General features: G+C 36.3%; 1 protein-coding gene and 1 pseudogene across 1 annotated transcript in view; both read left to right on the top strand.

The window, feature by feature from the left end:
- LOC148215107 (uncharacterized) overlaps positions 1-19,403 on the top strand; it is a 137,551-nt gene that overhangs the window by 68,238 nt on the left and 49,910 nt on the right. The gene's annotated exons all lie outside the window — the stretch shown is intronic.
- On the top strand, positions 11,027-11,241 carry LOC148215108 (centromere protein W pseudogene; annotated as a pseudogene).

The raw sequence follows: 19,403 nt of genomic DNA, 5'->3' as shown, positions 1-19,403 counted from the left end.
TAAATAGATTTTCTCCACGATGATCTATCCCCAACCTGTCCTTTCAGGGTTAGGGTCTATCTATCTTGCTGCTGGTCTTCCTCTTCTTCTCTTTTCTTCCACTTTCCACAGCATTAAAGCCTTCTCCAGAGAACTAGGTCTTCATATAATGTCTCCAAAGTAGGATAATTTAAGCCTGATTTAGTGCCTCAAGCTCTGCATTGATTTGTTTTAAGAACCATTTGTTTCTTTTCTTAGCTGTCCATGGTATTCTCAGGACTCTTCTCCAACACCAAAGATCAAAAGCATCAATACTCTTCCTATTCCTGCTTCTCCACCGTTCACTTCCATAGAGTGTTACAAGGAATACCATGGCTTGCATGATTCTGATCTTTGTAGGTATAGAGACATCATAGCATTTGAATATCTTTTCAGAGGTCTTAATGGCTGCCCTACCAAGTGCTAGTCTGTGGCACTTTCTTGCTTGTTCCTTTACTGTTGATGGTTGATCCTAAATGGCAGAAGCTATCCATCACTTCAATATCTTCATTGTCAGTTCTAGGCTGGCTGTTCTACCTGTTGGCATTAATCTGGTGCTATTTATATTTAAGTTTAGTTAGTTGTTGTTGTTGTTTCCCCCACTATGCTCTTTGACTTTTATTGCTGGAGCTTGTAAATCCTTTGCATTTTCAGCTATCAGGGTAGCATCATCAGTATAGCACAGGTTATTGATGTTTTTGTCTCCAGTTTTAAAAGCCACACCCATATTCTTCCAATCCAGCTTCCCTTAATATATATTAGGCATATAAATTGAATAAATAAGAGAAGAGGATACAGCCTTGTCACACTCCTTTGCTCTCCTGGAGCCAGTATCTTTCACCATGTTCTGTCCATAATGTGGCTTCCTGACCTGTATATAAATTTCTCATGAAGACAATGAGAGGTTCTGGGATTCCATTTTTCTGAGCACATTCCACAGCTTGACATGGTTGACACAACCAAAGGCGTTTCTATAATCAATGAAGCACATTGTAACTTCTTTTTAGTATTTCTTGGCTTTCCCAATTATCCAGCATGCATCAGTACTAATGTCTCATGTTCCTTAGCATTTTCTAAAACCAGCTTTACATCTGGCATCTACTTTTCCTTAATCTGTGTTGAATGATCCTAAGCTTTACTTTGCTATCATGTGAAATTAAGGATATTGTACGATAGCTTGCACACTTATTTAAGTCTCTCTTTTTTTGATATTGGAACATGGATTGACCTCTTCCAATCTGTTGGCCACTGTGTCATTCTCCAGATTTGCTGGCATAGCTTGGTTAGAACCTTGACTGATTCTTCTTCTGTTGCTTGCCATATTTCTATGGCTATTCGATTAGTTCCTGTAGCCTTCTGACTTGGTAATGACCTAAGTGCTGATCGAACTTCATCTTCTAGTACCATAGATTCTTGTACAGTAAATAGGGAAGATCTTCTAAGGTATCTTGGATGTTGACATCTTTACTGTACAGTATTTCAGTACATTCCTTCCATCTTACTTTGATCTCCTTGAATCAGTTACTATCTGTCCATAGGCATCCTTTAACATACCAATTGGAGATTGGAACCTCCTTCTGAGTTCAGGAATGAAAGACTGCTTGTTTTTCCATGTCTGTATCCATCGTCAATGTCTTTACAGATGTTGTTGTAAACTCAGAACAGCCAACCATAATTCATCACAGCAGGATTAATCAGACCAAATTAGTTGGTTTGAATGAGCTTTGAATTAGATAAATAGGGCCATTTCACTGACCAGCCTACAAAGACAGAAAATATTTGTAGCATTAAGCTACCTTTCCCAATGCTGGTGCATCCTAAATGTGTCAGACCAGATCCTATGCTGGCTAGAAATTCTGGAAGTTGGTCCTATGGATCTGGGAAATATGAGGCTATAGAAACCTATCAAGTCTCTAATTATTCCAAATATGTTCTCCCAATAATGATTACTCTTATCGGGGAGAACTTTTTTTTTTCAAATTATGTGTGGGAATTATACATCTATTTCTTTAAACCTGTGTTGTTCCGCCAGCATATAAATGGAGTAGGAAATCTTTAGAGCAAAGGCAATGTAAAATAAATAAATAAATAAATAAATAAACAAATAAACCCATTCAACTTATTCTTATGAGCTCTTGAGAAAGAGGAGCTTAGCACTGTCTTTGTTCATTCGTTATATTTATATTCCTTCTTTCCTTTAAGAAGTTCAAAGTGATACTTGTGATTTTCTCTTTTCTTAAATTTATTGTCACAACAATCCAATGTAGATAGAAAATGAGGTCAGCCCAATAAGGTTCATGCCCAAGTGGAGATTTAAACCTGATAAGTACTCAAATTACTAACACTTTACAGCCTATGTGCAAAGGCATTAGCATCAGGAAAGTCATGGTGCATACCTCTGTTTTTCTTAATCTGCTAGAAAGTAAGGAGGAGGATATTTTATGACAACTGGAATTTAAATAAACAGCAACTCATTTCAAAATCAATTTAACACAATGGTACTAATAAAATCCAATATCTGGTTTACCATGTGAGTGAGAAAATTCCATCGAACTCTATTCCATACACACAGTTCCAAATACTTACAAGAGAAGGGTCAGCCTAAAACATTTTACTGCCTGAGTCACCAAAAAAAAAAAAAAGGTATTAAAAAAATATATATAGATAAGTTGCTTAGTATTCAGAATAGTTACTCAGAAATACCATAGGTGACTCCTGAGTATAAAAACATAGTTATAATAAATAACTATCTGCTGCCTTTCTTGATATCCCAAATCATTTGTCTGAGACAGTTTTATTCCCTAATGATAGGGCTGATCAGTAGTACTGATCCTATTTTAACTAAAGAAACAGCTGAAAAAGGAAGTACAAAGAACTTGGACTAATCTTGTTATTTAATACTCTAATAATAAAAATAATTATTTTATTTTTAATCATATCTACTAATTTTATGAATAAAACAAATTTCATTTAGGAAAAAAAAGGATTGTATAACAATGTCATATACTCATTAAAACAATCATGACACCACATAATTTTATTTTACATTAGTTGTGAAAGAAGTTAGATGCCCACAGAAATGTGCCAAAAATAATGAAAGGACTCTAAAATGTCTTTCCCCACCCTACCCTCACCCACAGTTCCTTTCAACTGAGTGAACAATCATTCTAGGCTTTGCATTTTTCAGTGACTATTAATTTTCAGAACTGTGAGAAGAGGAAGGCCTTGAGGGCAAACTTGGAAAAGATTAGTCTAATTCAAGCCCCACATACAGAACAGATAGTTTTATCTGTCAGCATGAAAGAGAACTTTAAAGACACTGTGATACAGAGCAGAATCACCACCACTATTAATTGCTCAGGCATATTAAAGAGACCCCAGAAAGTGACCTCCTCTAAAACAGAATGCATGAAGAAAAATATGTCTTAATCTTCATTTCTACATTTATATAAATGTCAAGTGTATCTATCACCTCAATTAACTGTGGGTGGTGGGGGAGCTGTCAAAATCTAATTCTTTTTTGTGACAAGGCGTTTATTCTGATCCCAGCAGAGGAAGAAACAGGCAGTTGTATTAGACCAAAATGAATATCAAAGGTTTCCGAAACACATGGTGAGATTCATGTGGAAAATGCTGATTAAAACCATGGTAAATTGGTGCTGGTGTGTTTGAGGTTTGTTGCCTAAGCTACAATATGTTATGGGGAGGGGCAAGTTGTGGCATGGTTTGCTTTAGTGTTGGGGTTAGGCAACGGAAAAAATGTTTTTCAAGTTTAGTACCATGCAAAATGTGAAAGGGCCGATGAAATGAAAGAGCCTTTAATTGCAGGGACATTAAAGACTATTTTAGAGAATGTTGTAGAATGTTGTATATTTATACTGTAGATACTTCTTTGATTTTTGTTAAATAAAATGAAATCCTTGTGTGTGTGTGTGTGTTTGTGTGTGTGCTGTTCCATGTTTCAGTAACAGTGCTGTTCCATGTTTCACTAAAAAATGCCTTAGAATAAATTCCTCCTTCAGAGTTTGATTCACATGAAAAGATTGCATGTTTTCTTTCCGACTTACAGACAATTTACAAAAGCTAGATAACCACCAACAGTCCGTTTATCTAGGTTGCTTCTGCTTTTGTATCTGATACATACACTGAAATCAGTCCAGTGAAACTTCAAACTTCTTTCCAAGATTGGAATGGAGGGCAGGGTTTGTAGATGTGAACCCATGATTATCTGTGATAGGTTACTTAGTGGCATGGATGGAAATTATTCTATAACTTAATAGAGCTAAGAATTGTTATTCTTATGCTAGAATTAACTTCACAGCTTGAATCTCTTTGCCTCCCCACTGGCTTGTCAATAGTGGGGCTATCTTCTTTCCTTCTTTACAAACAACGGCAATTCTTTCCTTGTGAATAATGGGGCATTTTCTGTTATAAGTTCCTCAGGACATCTCCTTCTATCCCTTTTTTTTCCAAACAGTTAATGGCAGTAGATCTTATAAGATTAGACTTGTTTGTGAACTCTAGATATCTAGAGAAATCATCTATAGCTAGGTAGTTCTTTCCTCCAATGTTACAATATAAGCTCTAATATTTTTCCATTATCTATCTGACATCCTGGTAGATATCAGTGATTCTTTTTGTTGCAAATGTTTCTTTTGGCAAAATAGCATAGCTGGCTACAAATACTTTAAAACTCTGACTGAATCAAATATACATTCTTGCATGTTCTCTGCTTCTACTGATGTTTAAGTGGCTGTCATGAAGCTTTTCCAGTGCCTCTTGCCATATCTCAGCTGGAATAACAATTCTGTCAGTATAGGGAATTATTTCTTGTGATTCCTCTCTCAGCAAGGAATCAGTTTATTTTATTTTATTATAGTAAACTAAACAAAAGTACAAATATATACAACACAGCTTTAAAACTGAAAAGCATAGTGATAAGAAATAGGAAAGGAAAAAGAGTACTAGAAATTAAGTCATAATTTGGACAACTCCACAAATTTTAATCATATTCCTCAAAAGGCTTATTTTTTGTCCTTTTGTGGAAAAAAAAAGTCCTAATACAAATGGTGACAAACAATATTTATCAACAACCCATTACTGTAAATCATAGTAGGGTTTTTTTTTTCCTTCTGTTGTTAACATAATTATTTTAACCAACCCCCATGCCTAAATAATCCACAATTGTTGATATCTTGATGCCAAATACTGGGAATATAACCAAGAAGAACACTGATTATGTGCCATGAATTTGGTATCGACTCTTAGCAACCACATAGGTAGACCTTCTCTAGTATGATCTGTTCCCAACCTAGTCCTTCAGGTCTTCCAATGGAGCACCTGTTCCCACTATAACTGAGTGCCCCCCCCCCTTTGCTGCTGGTGGTCCTTTTCCTTTTCTTTCTACATTTCCCAACATTATACACCTCTCAAGAGAGCCAGGTCTTCACATAAATGTGTTCAAAGTATGACAATTAAGAACATATACATCTTTAAAATAAAGTACTTGATACAAAGTTGTATTAACAATTCCATTAAGTTCAGTCCAAAATGCAACAATAAGAAGGCAAGAGCAAACTACATTCCAATTAATGTTCCAATTCCTGAGGTATATCCCCAACAGCAGGTTGATGTAACCAAATCTAATTGGACATTCTCTGAGGTGTCCAGTATACACAAAACAATTTTTATTGTATTAACCTCATTTTATGTTCATAGGAAATTAATTTCACATTGTTTAATAGAACTCACAATTGTTTAACCAGAACAGAATATTCAAGCTTGTTATTCCCATAGTCATGTAAATAATAAATATCAATTTCATTCATTTAGTTTTACTGGCTTAGGACACATAGTTAATTTCTCCAGCACCTCTAACTATTGTGAAATTTTAGAAGCAGTGACTGCATCTGAACCAACTAGATCAACTAAATGTATAAGCTGAATAAGCTTCCAAGAAGCAATTCCAGAGAATAAGTTGCACTCAAACAAAGGGTTGACTATAGAAGGCATCCTGCACGCAGATAATGGCCAGTAATTTTATATAAAGCCCAACAGTACCTGTAGTTCTGGTCAGAAGCCCTAGTGTGATGTATCCTTGAAGACATCTATCAAAATAGACTTTGGGATAATAATACTGCTTCTATGTTTCCATTTCTTCTAAAAATTTAATTGATCATAAGATTTTAGAGAGTGTCAGAACAAAGCATCTACTAATATATATGTTTTCTTGGATTATACCATCATTTGAAGAGATATTTCTGGCATCTCATTGATTTATGATAGATAAATAAATACATACATACATACATTCAAATATTTGCAGTTTATCAGAACTTATGGCTTGTGATTATTTTATAAGTGCAAGGATTTCAGCATGGGTGTTTATTTCTAACCATAATGATACCACATAGATAAAATATGGGTTGTGACATCATAATGAAAACTCTTTTGTGCTTGCATCGAGACGTTGCACACATATGCATAAGAGATAGAATTTGTGTCACAATGATCCTGACACATGTTTTGTCATCTGACCCCTTTACCCTGCTAGTGGTATCGGGGGGGGGGGGCGCAACAGAAGCAGATGACAAAAGCAGTATCAAATTAACATGATGTAAGCTCTGCTTCTTTGATACTTGCATATTTCTATGTATTTGTTTATTGATCTTCATTAGTGAAATATAAAATATAAATATAAAATATAAATATGTCAATGACAGTATAATAATAATGATTTTTTAAAACTTAAGCAGGGAAGAAATTAAAGGAAAAAGAAAAAGTATCTATATGATATTAATATAAAATAAATTCAATCCTTAAACTTTATTAAATCTAGATTATATAGATGTAATTGCACCATCTTCTCAGTTTTAGAATATGAAGAAATTTCAAAAATTGATTTAAAAAACACTTTATATGCATATATGAAAGGGGTGAAGCTTGACTGGTTAACCAGAAAGTTTCTTTTTTAAATAATTTTATTGAAAAAAATAAAAACAATAATAAAAGTCAATACAAACTAAACTCAAAGGAAAAGAAAAAGAAAAAGAGAGAATAAAAAATGCAAGAGAAAAGAAAAAAAGGGAGAAAGAGGAAAAAATAAGAAAAAGAGGAAAGAAATATTTAAAGAAGGGACTTCCAATCTTCATCACAAATACAAACTTAGTAATTCTTCACCCTGTATAAGGTTACATGCAAGTACAGGGGAACCTCGGTTTACGAACTTAATTTGTTCCATGACTCTGGTCGGGACCCGAATTGGTCGCAACCCGAAGCAAATGTTCCCATAAGGTTCAGTGTAATTACCGTTAATCCGTTCTGGCGTGGAGGACAGGGAGGTGGCTATTGCTTGGAGGGACAGTCCCCCTCCCTACGACCATGTGTCAGGGGTAGAAAATGGCCGCAGATCACGTGTCAGGGACGGGAAAATGGCCGCGGACCATGTGTCAGGGGCGGAAAATAGCCACGGACCACGTGTCAGGGGCGGGAAAATGGCCGCGGACCGGGTCACGGGAGGGAAAATGGCCGTGGATCCTGTTCGTAACCCGAGGTGGAGTTCGCGAACCGAAGCAAAATTTTATGGCCAGAGCTGGTTGTCACCCGAAAAGTTCATGAACAGAAGCGTTCGTAACCCGAGGTTCCACTGTATCTCTTCTTGCCATAACCCATCCCTTACCCATATACAAATCCATCAATCATTAACAGTTCAGTCCTGATGTCAGCAAAAAGCCCATAAGGATTCCCAGAATTTTATAGAAACATGACTTAACCTTGTTTAATCTTGGTCAAACAAAGCAACTTTGTATTCCTTCCTTTTGCTTCTAGCAGTCTTGATCTTGAATTGATTCAGATGTTGTCATAGGATTTGATCTCTCTTCAGTTTTCTTTTTCCTATCTCTTTTTTGTACTGAGAATTTTGATTATAATAGTAAAATCTAATACAAACTAAACTTAAAGACAAGAGAATAGAAAAAAGGAATAAAAAGTGTAAGAAAGAAAAAGAAAGAGAAGAAAGAGAAGAGTTAAAATATAATAAAGAAAAGAAAAATATAAAGAAGTGACTTCCAACCTTTATCACAACAAGTATAAACAAATTTAGTGACTCTTTACCCCCTCTATGGTTACAAACATTTATCTCTTCATCCCATATCCCATATTTTATCTATAAACAAATCCATAAAATGTATTGTCGAAGGCTTTCACGGCCGGCATACGATGGCTGGTGTGGGTCTTCCGGGCTGTGTGGCCGTGTTCTGGAAGTTTTGTTTCCTAACGTTTCTCCAGCACCTGTGACCGGCATCTTCAGAGTGCAGGAGCACAGACAGGAGCAGTTCTCTCTGTGCCCAGGATGATGTGACCCTTTTGTGGGTATTTATAGAGATCTGAGGGGGGGGGGGAAAGGGTCACATCACCCTGGGCACAGAGAGAACTGCTCCTGTCTGTGCTCCTGCACTCTGAAGATGCTGGTCACAGGTGCTGGCGAAACGTTAGGAAACAAAACTTCCAGAACACAGCCACACAGCCCGGAAGACCCACACCAGCCAAATCCATAAAATATCATCTTTTCAGTCCTGGTGTCAGAAAGGGTTGCCAGAGGTAACAACATATCTTGTTTTAACTTTGATCAAATAAACCAATGTTATATTCCTTCCTTTTACTTCTAACAGTCTTAATCTTTAGTTCATTTGAATATTGTCGTAGGATTTGATTTCTCTTCATCTCTTCTTTGTCCCATCACACAGAGTTCTTCAAGGCTTTAACAAGCCTCTTTTGTAAATCCAGTAGGAAAAAAATTATCCAGGTCACTCTCATGGTTCGTCATTTGTGTTTCCCTTTAAAATTTTAAAACTTCAGCCAATTCTTTTGTAGATCCAGTGAAATATCCTTTTCTAAGTCATTCTCTTGGACTGTCACTTGTAAATCCACTTTTGATACCATCTCTGTTTTGTCAGCTAAAATTTGTTCTACATCTGTCACTTCTTTACATTTTTGGACATAGCCTATCCATAGAAGCAAACATCAATACTGACATTGTTGATACTGTGGCTACTGTTTTCTGATTCCATTCTTCAAAAGTCTTCTTCAGTATTTTCACTGCTTGAACATTTTGCAACATTTTGCAGGTCTGTAAATCTTTCTTCTACCTAAAAACTTTAGTCCCTTCTAGTTTCCAGTTTTTAAAATCATTAAATTGCTTATCTTTTTTTTTCTCTTGTAAAAACCAAACAGAATCTATTGCCCATAAGCTGTTTGTTCTTTATAATTAATTCCAAAATCTTATTGTAAAAGTTTCAGTATTCCAATTTTATCTGGTCCATTTATAACTTTCTAAGATCAAAATCTTATTTAGCTTTTTGCTGTTTATTTCAGATTCTTTAAATTCTTAAGCTTATAATTAAAATTTTCTTCCATTCAGGACTGAAGGCAGACTCTCCCGGCATTTTCAAACTTGTCATTTCAAAGGTCTCTAATAGTGTAGAAGTAGTAAATGAGCAATTTTTGAAAGTGGTTAGAAAGTAGTTTTGCAAACTTAATGTCCTTTAAAAGTCTCCACTGCAGTTGTGAGCAAGATGGCTATTCCTGTTGTCACCTGGCATTCAGACTACCAGAAAACCACTGACCTGCTGTCTCCTTATGGGGAGCAACCATCCAGAACACATGTGGATGATCTCCCATCCTCTCCTTATCTGGAGAGGTTCCATGGAACCAGTTTACACACCAGTTCCTTGGTCTTTGCCACAGTTGTTTTCAGTTTGCCATACCTCCCCTGGAAGTCTGCTTTGCTTTGCTTTGCTTTGCTTTGCTTTGCTTTGCTTTGCTTTGCTTTGCTTTGCTTTGCTTTGCTTTGCCCTCCCTCCCTCCCTCCCTCCCTCCCTCCCTCCCTCCCTCCCTCTTTCAAAGTCTTCTTTGAGGCTTTAGCAAACCTTTTTTGTAAATCCAGTAAGTAGTCATTATCCAGGTCATTCTCCTGGCTTGTCATTTGTATTTCCACTTTAACTATAATCTCTGTCTATAATCCACATTTTAAAAAAAAAAAATTAGTATTTCAACAATTTCTTTATATTCTAATATTTCTATATCAAATGAGGTTTGTTTCAGCTCTTTATCCTGTAGATATTCCAAGGTATTCTCTTTCACATCTCTTGTTTCTTCTTTAACATCTTTTGGACATAGTCTATCCATAGAAGCAGATATTATTGCTGACATTATAGGTGCTAATTTCTGTCACCATTCTTCAAATATCTCCTGAAGTATTTCAAATGTCATACTATTTTCTGTCATTTTGTCTCAATTCTGACCAGAGACAAAAAGCAAACCTGCCTGGAATTTTTAGTCCCCACTAGTATCCAGTTTCTGAAATCATAGTCTTGAATTTCTGTTATGACTTAAGGTAGACTAAACAATTTAGTTCCCACAAAGGTGCTATTTATATAATTATTTCCAAAATCTTATAGCAAAAGTCCTAATATTTCAAATTCATCTGATCCCTTGATTTGTTTCTTGGATTAAAGTCTTATTTAGCTTTTTGCCATTTATTTCAAATTCTTTAAATTCTTAAACTTGTAGTTAGTTTTTCTTTTATTCAGGAATTAAGATAAACTCAGCAGGTGACTTTGCAAACTCGTCATTTTGAAAATTTCTAATAGCCTTAAGATAGTTAAATAGGTAATTTCCCAAAATGATTAGAACATGAGGTTAGAAGACCCAGTGTTCTTTAAAAGGCTTCACTGCGGTTGAGAGTGTGATGGCTTTTCTTCGTCTCCCAGCACTCAAGCTCATGGGAAACCACTATCCTGTGGATTCTTCATGAGCAGCAACTGTCCAGAGCAGAAGTGGGCAATCTCCCATCCTCTCCTTATCCAGAGAGTTTCAGTGGGACCAATCTACTTGCTAGTCCTTTGGTCATGGCCATGATGTCATCTCCACTCATTCAGAGATGTGCTAGCTTGCCATTCCTCACCCAGAAGTGGTTAAATAAAAAGCTTCAGTCACCACTGTGATAAGGTGAGATATGTTGCAAAGCACCCTGAAGAGTCTACTGAAGAAGCATAAGTCCCAGTGTTTGGGTAGCAACACTGGCCTATTGGTTCATTTGAACTACTTACTTTGACTGTTTTCATTAGGAAAAGAACTAGTGCCAAGGTTACTGAAGAAAAGAGTAAAATAATTAAATATGAATATATTCTCTCTTCAGCAAAGATAATTTTAAAGAAGAGTTGAAGCTAAAGTAAAGATGAGTTCTTAATTTACTGACTGATTTTTTTGAGTGGCATACTTACTTTTCACAGGACTTTATATATGATGAAGTTCAGATGTTTCTGCTTTGAACTTTTTTGTGCATTAAATAATTCTTAGGAAAAAAATCTTAGAGTTCATTATGTAGTCTTTGATTTTAAAAAATTAGTAAAAGTAATGTGCATAATTAATCCCAGTGACTAAAATGCAGTTTTAATATTGGTTAGAAGAAATGGCTCTTTTTATAATGATTATATAACTTGCTTTCTATGAGAACTTTAAATGTAACCTTAACTGGAAATCATTATGCATTCCTACAAACATGCTACAAAAAGAAAAAAAAATCACCTACAGGATATTTATAATATACATATTTCCTACTGCTTATACCTTTTAAAAAGTTCTGATATTAAATCATATCACAGATTAATAACCTTGCATCTAAGAAAAAATTTGGGTTTTGAGACTTGTAATAAAATATACAAATATTTTATATATATATTTTTATATACAAAATATATAGATATGTATACAAATAAAACTATTCCAGACCTATATACTGTATGGGTGTATGTATGTGTGTATTACAGTGTATTACCACTGCAGTATTGCTTTCATCATTTTTAACAAAAGTACTGAATCCAGAAGGCACCTCTGAATCCCTCTCTAGAATCCAATAGGTTAGTAAAAAAGAGTAAAGAACAAGATTTGGGTAGATAAATTGCTTTTATTACAGATGCCAAAGAAGCTCTAATAATAAGGTTTGTGTACTTGGGGAATTAGGAATCACACCAAATTTATATCAGACTAGGATTTAAATCCTATGTCTCTTTAACCTACTTTCACCAGCAACAAACATCTTGCTGTTTTATCTCTTGGCCTTGGATGCAGAAGACATCCAATGTTTTCAGTGCTCTAACAATGGTCCTATCCTGTCTCAAGTTCCTTGCTTCCAGCCTTGCCAGCTTTAACCCTCACACAATCTTTAAGTTTCCTATTTCCTTACCTGGCTTCATAGGGAGTTTTACACAAGGCACTCTCTGTCCAGCAGCATACACACTTCAAGCTCGTGTTATTTCACCTAGTACTCAGTAGTACCATAAAGTCATCTTAAACAAAATAAAATTTTGTTGCCTTGTCCTCAAGGAATGCAATACTCTATTGGAAATGAAGCAGGTTCTGAAAGCTTCTGTAGATGGATTCTGAAACCACAATTAAATCTGATTCTATATCTGTTTTAAAGCATATTTAATGAACACTGATTTGTAACTATACTTCCCATGATCTGACTGCATCAGCATATGCAGTTTGTTGAGGAGAGGAGAGGAGAGGAGAGGAGAGGAGAGGAGACTGTGTTCACCATGTTTTGCAACTGCTTTGATTTCATGAATATAACAGACAGCTGTAAAATAACCCATTTCTTTATATTTATGGAATTCAGGAATCTTACTGGGACATTATGTTCTCTGTGTATCTTTTCCCATAGCAAGTACATCTAGAATCCTTCAGCTTTACTGTATGGACTGTTGATTAAAGGATAAAATTTGTCTGCCTTGCTTTTCTGTTCCTCCTCTATAAATTTATTAGGTGCCTATAACCTTTCACCATCTTCCTATAGCCCCATTTAGATTCTTTGATCCTGAACCTGAATCTCAACTGGTTCAGAATTTCATTTCATCTAAGTTTGAAATGCAAGCTGAGTGGCAATAATCTAGTCAAACTTGATCCTGAAAAGCTAAGAAGGGTTAGGGTTAGGATAGCGCTTGCATGGAAGACCAAAAAATACCAAGGCTGTAGAACAGACTGAAATGTTGGGGAAAAAAACTCCCTGAAAGCAGCAGTAGCAAACCACTTCAGTATTATTGGCAAGAAGACACATGGATACTTCCATGAAGTCACCAGGGTTTTGGTTTAACTCAAAGAAGACTTTACTTTTACCTTTGAGGTTAAAACAATTTCCATTCATAGCTTTTAGAAAAAAGCCTTGTCCAAAATCCCCACAATCAATATGTCATTGGCAGTACAACCTAAACTATCTCAAAATTCACAGTATTGTGCTTTTTCAAGCAGCCACTTTATGTAAACCTCATCAAATTCCCCTGGCCTCTTGTAGTTTCTCTTGGGCACAAAATATTCAGTAAATTTTCCCACTGCAGCAGCAAAGATAAAGAATATTTAAAAGTTGTTTTGCCCGCAGTCATAGCAGCATTCTGGACAGTGGCATCAAGAAAGGGGGAGAGGACAACAGGGGCCTCAGAATGATGAAAGCCATGTCAGACCATCATGATGCAAACCCCACCCTCTGTACATGCATTTCAACATTATTATCTCTGACTCCAAGAACAGGGGAGCTTGTAGTGTGCTAGCGCCTGCTGCTTTCATAATTCTGATAAAAGCAGCAAGATTCTGTGGATACTGCACTGCTGAGAGCACACATCTGGAGATCTCCTCTTTCAGTCTGGTAGGAATTATGTAGTAAAAGAACATTGCCTCTCATCAGAAGCCATCCACAAGCCTGTAAAAATCATCATCTTCTGCTAGGGAGATATATATATCGAGAGAGAGAGAGAGAGAGAGAGAGAGAGAGAGAGAGAGAGAGAGATTGCCATGCTAGACCTCAAAACTGCAGGATTTGAGGCTTCACATGGGAGTTTGACTTACAATGAGGGTTTCCCATAGCTAACACTATTTTTGTTTTTTATACAATATCCTTTTTTTTTTTTTTTTACATTGCTTAAACTTCTTTGTCTGGTTTTCAGCATCTGATAGATCTGGATGGTTTCTTGACAGTCTGATAAGTGAATCTGTTGAAAGGCTTCCACTGGCAATGGAAGGTAATATAGCTCTTGATAAAATTGCTCCCAGGAGGTCTATTTCTGTCAGCCAATCCTGGTTGATTTCTTGGGTTATTGAGGATCTTCAGGAGATGAAGCAGCAGAAGTCTAGAGTATCAGTGGAGGAAAACAAAAACTGGATATGACTGAAGAGACTGTGGAGTCCTTGGGGTTCTCTGAGCTTGGTTGTTTTCTAGCAAATGTTTCGTTACCCAGCTAGGTAACATCTTCAGTGGTAGAATGGAGTGGGGTTTGCTCTCTGTTTATATACAGTGTTGGTTGGAGTGTTTTTTTTCTTTTCTTGATTAGGGTATTATTTACTGCTTGATTGTATGTCTGGTGATAATCTTGATGTTTATCTCTGCTTATCTGGGTCATGATTGCTGGTGAAGAGATATTCTCGTCTTTGTTTCCTTTTTATTGTCTCTTTTGAATAGTGTGTAGATGCCTCTAACAGATAAGATTTTAAAAAGGGGCCATTCCACATTTATAACCAATGCAATGATGCAAACAATCTTGAAAGCCCCTAGGGTGGCACATAGAACACCCTTGTTACACAAGCTGCATTGGTTGCCAGTTTGTTTCTGGGTCCAGTTCAAGGTGTTGGTTATCACATTTAAAGCCCTTCATGACACAGGACCAGGTTATCTTAGGAGCCATCTCACCCCCGTTATATCTTCCCACTCCACTCAGTCTGTCAGAAAAGGTATGTTGCAGACCCCACCAGTCAAGGAATTTCAGCTGGTGGGGTCTAGGAGGAGGGCCTTTTCTTCCGTGGCCCTCACCCTGTGGAACAGTGTGCCACCTGAGGTGCAGGCTGCCCCACTCTCCTGGCTTCCTGAAAAGGTGTAAAAAGATGGCTATGCCAGATGGCCTGGGGGCCTGATGGGGGCTCGCATTGCTGGAACTTGCTGGTGGGATGACTGATACAGCTTTCCCCATCTTCTTGAATTGTATACTGGCTTTTATAGATTTGTTACTTGTTATTTTAATTGGAGGGTATTTATACGTTTACTGTTTTTATTGTCTTAGTTTTTAATTGTAAGCTGCCCAGAGTCATCCTCTATAACACATAAATAACAATAAATAATAACACATACATAAAAATAAAAATATTAGAATTATTTCTAGTATGTACTGTATAATAATGATAATTGTAGGGAATGATAAACAGGTAGATAGATAGTAAAAAATGAAAACTAAATATTTTGAAAATGTAGCATTTTAAAAAATTTCACCTGGAATGTATATTTGAATCTTGGTCTCTATTACTGATAACTGTCTAAAGTGTGAAACGGTTATCTGCATGGATCTTTGTTCCATAAAAGTGTAGCATACTGAACAGCTCCTGAATTATAACCATTTTTCCCTTTGTATAACATCCTATGAATTGTTTCTAATTTTGATCACTACTAGATGTCTTTTGCTTGTCTTAAACTGCAGTTTCACCTCAAATGTATATAAACTCTGCAAAGTATTTCAGTTTAGCCTCCTGGTTCAACATAAGCCAGAACAAGAATAATCTACCCAAAAGAGACTGTTTGCCTTTCCGTTTACGTAATTGAATCCTAGAATGGAAAATGTTAAAGAGCAAAGAAGATGGTAGCAGGATTAGCAAACCAGTAAAACCTTACAGTGGACAGGGAATCATTAAAATGTGTATAAATATTTGCAGGCACTGGAGAGAGCAGATGTGCAGTCAAGTAATCCAGGCTTTGTGAATTGGCTTTTAGAAGAAACCAGCACTATCCAAAGCCAAAGTATAATTAATCAAGGGGAATGCTTTAATCAGGATTCAGCTACCAAATTATAATACATTCTGGAATTGTTACAGAGTATGATCAAGAGAAAGATGCTTATTTCACAGCATGAACTCCCATCTCCAAATGAAAGATAAAGGCACACACCTCCCACCAAAGGTCTGTTTTAAGAGGGGCGCAAGACATTTGTCATAGAAGAAGAAGAAGAAGAAGAAGAAGAAGAAGAAGAAGAAGAAGAAGAAGAAGAAGAAGAAGAAGGGGGAGGGGGAGGGGGAGGGGGAGGGGAGGGGAGGGGGAGGAAGTAGTAGATTGGCTTGGTGCTGTGATGCACATTTAAGTTTCAGGTCAGCCTCATTACAAGTCTGGACTCAATTTCAAGGAAACATTCTCAGTTCTTGTCTTTGTTCATAAATATTCAAATTGTTGCACTCCCTCACATTTGTATAACTTTCCAGTAAATTTCCATTAAGTTACATAGTCGGGGGGGGGGCGGGGAGAGTCAATAAAAGGCAAATGGGTCATATGAATTATTTGATTCATTTTTATAAAGATCCTGTATAAGGCTAACTTATAAATTGGAGAAAGGGTTTCCTCAAAACCTATGTTTAGAAACATGGCTAAGCTGTAACAATTACTGTATCTGGGAACAAAGAAGCACAGCAATGGCACAGCAAAGATGATACCAAATGTATTAAACTGAATGAAGATGAGAGTTACAAGCTACAGCAGATATTAAGCTGCTTTATCAAATTTTTATATATTTAACTCATTAACTGGCTCTCCAACTATGTCCCAACCATATCTGGAGATAAGTTTTAAATTAGGTAACCTGTATGTGCTTTGACCATGAGTTAAGACCACCTCCAAACTAAGTGGGCAGTAAATATCACCTCTTCTGGCTAGCAGTCATGGAAGTTTATACTGAGATGTCAAATGTTTAAGATGGCTACATAAACCAGGACATAGAAAGATGCACAGAGAAAAGGACTATCATTAGCTTGTCTCTTGAAAGATTACAGAGAGCCTACAATATCTATTTATGGCAATATAATAAAAATTTTGCACTATGGCATTAAATGCATGGATCACATTCCCACTACAACTTTGCTCCAGGCAAAGCTTTGTTGCTATCACAGCATCCAAATAGATAGCATTGCCACATTCATATTTCCTCAAATTGCCTGGTTTGTTTAGGTGGCAACAATAAAAAAAAAAAATCAGTAGAAAAGAATTGGGAGCAGAAAGGAAACTTAGATTCTTACATGATAAAATTACAGCCTTTGGATTCAATCTGAAATTTCTTGTTGCATTACCATTTCCAGCAACCAGTTTACAATTTCATCTCCTATTGCATTTTCTTTGTTGTAGCTTCTGCTTAAACTTATCCATGTGGCATCTTCATCAGCCCCTTACAGCAAAATCATTTTTCTTTCCCCTTCTCCACAATGATTGTGGCATTGGCTGTGCTGTTTAAATTATCTAAAGTAAGATATTTTCTCCCACATCTGGATTCAAACTCCCCTCCTTGGAAGCGTCTAGATTCTGATCGAAGACTTCTTTCTTTGAAAATCCACAAAAAGAAGTGTGATAGATTCTTTTAAGGTACAACTATGTATGATGTATTAAATTGGGTGGCATCATGGGACTGTTCTGAATTACTTATTCATTGGTTGTTCCCACATATAGGTAGTTTGATGGCTTCATCAACAAAAGACATTGCAACTAGCAAATTAACAAAAAGCCATTTTGGATAATTAAGTTAGGGGGTTTTTTTAAATGTGTTTATTGACTGTTGCTAAAAGTACACATAGTCACAATTATATTACACCACTTACTACTGACAGAGTAGGACTATTAGGTTTCCTAACAATTCAGGCCACTCAGTAGCTGACTGGTGAAAAGACATTCAGTTAGCCATGCTTTCAAAAGTCTGGAACAAGTGCTTAATGTACTGGTTTATTAGCATTTTTGACCTCTTAGATTAAAATGTAGTCATATATAGTATTTGTATTCTCAGAGCAGAGAATTCCTTAAGTGCTTATGTAGCTTCTGGCACATATTCAGTTAGAAACTGATACACTGGACTAATCATAATTTATCCCTTGCTCCTGCATTAGATATCTGCCTCGAGTTACAAAATAGATTGAGGGACGAAAATGTTAAGAATTTTTGGTCACTCAGAAGTAGAAGTGATGTTCTTCTGGCTGTGGCTCCTTTCCATTTTTAATTATGTATGTGCTGTGATAGATCATGGGCTGTGACAGCACATAGACAGAGATTAATGATTGCTAGACAGCCCTTGTGTATTGCATAGTGAAACTTGTCTTCACTTAGGGAAGGAGTTCTGACTTTTTCCACAGTAGCTCTAAGGCATGTTCAATTAGGTTGCTCTGCCAATACAAAGCAAGTATGATGTATGAATAAGAGTAGGATTCTCTGATGATATCAATGTCCTCAAGGAAATAAGCATGAGCTAATCTGTTCTTTCAAGATCAATGCCAGAGTTCCATATTGTGCTGACCTTTGATTTCACCTTTGCTTCTAAAATTGAACTTGGGCATAGAACTTCTTGTCATAAGTTAAAGGAAAAGAAAATACTACTCCCATCCAAGTAAAATCTGTTTATCATTATTCACCAATTACGTGGACAACCTCCTGATGGCTAAGGACTATACTTAATATTTAGGAGGGGACAGGGCAGCACTTAATGGGATATTGATTCAAATTAGATAAAGCCAGTCCTCCTCATTATTCAGGTTTTATATTTTCCTTTGTTTTTAAAACAGTGTCAAGCCTATTTTAGAGCTTACATTACACTTGTGTGTGTTTTCCATATAAATGGAGAAATGCTACACCATCAGTGTTGACAATTTTGCCACTGGAATCTAATAGTGCCTTCAGAAAGAACTCTGGAGCCACAAAAAGATAGGTTAGGGAACTAAGGTTCTTGGGCTGGTGGTATCTACTCCTGTTCTATGATTTCAAGGCAACATGCTTGTTTTTCTCTCTGCTTGTTTATATACTTCATCCTCTGAGGCCGGTTAGATCTAAGGTCACCCAGTAAATAGAAATGCAATTTGGAAGTCACCCAAGAAATTTGAAACTAACGCAAACTCTTCCACACACACCAACATCAAAGTATTATATATTTATTCTGTTCTGAAACAATATGACAGGGGTAGAAAATTTAAGCTAATTCATCTCTCCAGAAGATTCATCTCTCCCTAGCAGCTCTACTTCCAACACACTTTCCATAAATTGATGCCTTAGGATAACAAATATCCTATAATCCATTATGAACTGCTAGCTGATAAACATATAATAACTTTTGGTCCAAGAGGTCATATGTAATTTAATGATGATATCTCATTTTACTTTTCCATTTCTAGCCTAATGGCAGCCAAGCAACTACAATATAAAGGCAATCTGCTGAAAGGAGATGATAAAACTAACAGATTAACTTTGCCCATCTAGGGATGGTTAAGAAATGCATTCTATTCCAATTTATCTGTGAATTCTCTGTAGTCCCATCTATTAAATTTATTTTCTAATT

Source organism: Python bivittatus, unplaced genomic scaffold (assembly GCF_059951505.1).
Source record: "Python bivittatus isolate LINGU-HERP-01145 unplaced genomic scaffold, Pbiv_v1 ctg000350_np1212, whole genome shotgun sequence".
Taxonomy (NCBI): domain Eukaryota; kingdom Metazoa; phylum Chordata; class Lepidosauria; order Squamata; family Pythonidae; genus Python; species Python bivittatus.
This window is presented reverse-complemented; position numbering and strand designations above follow the sequence as displayed.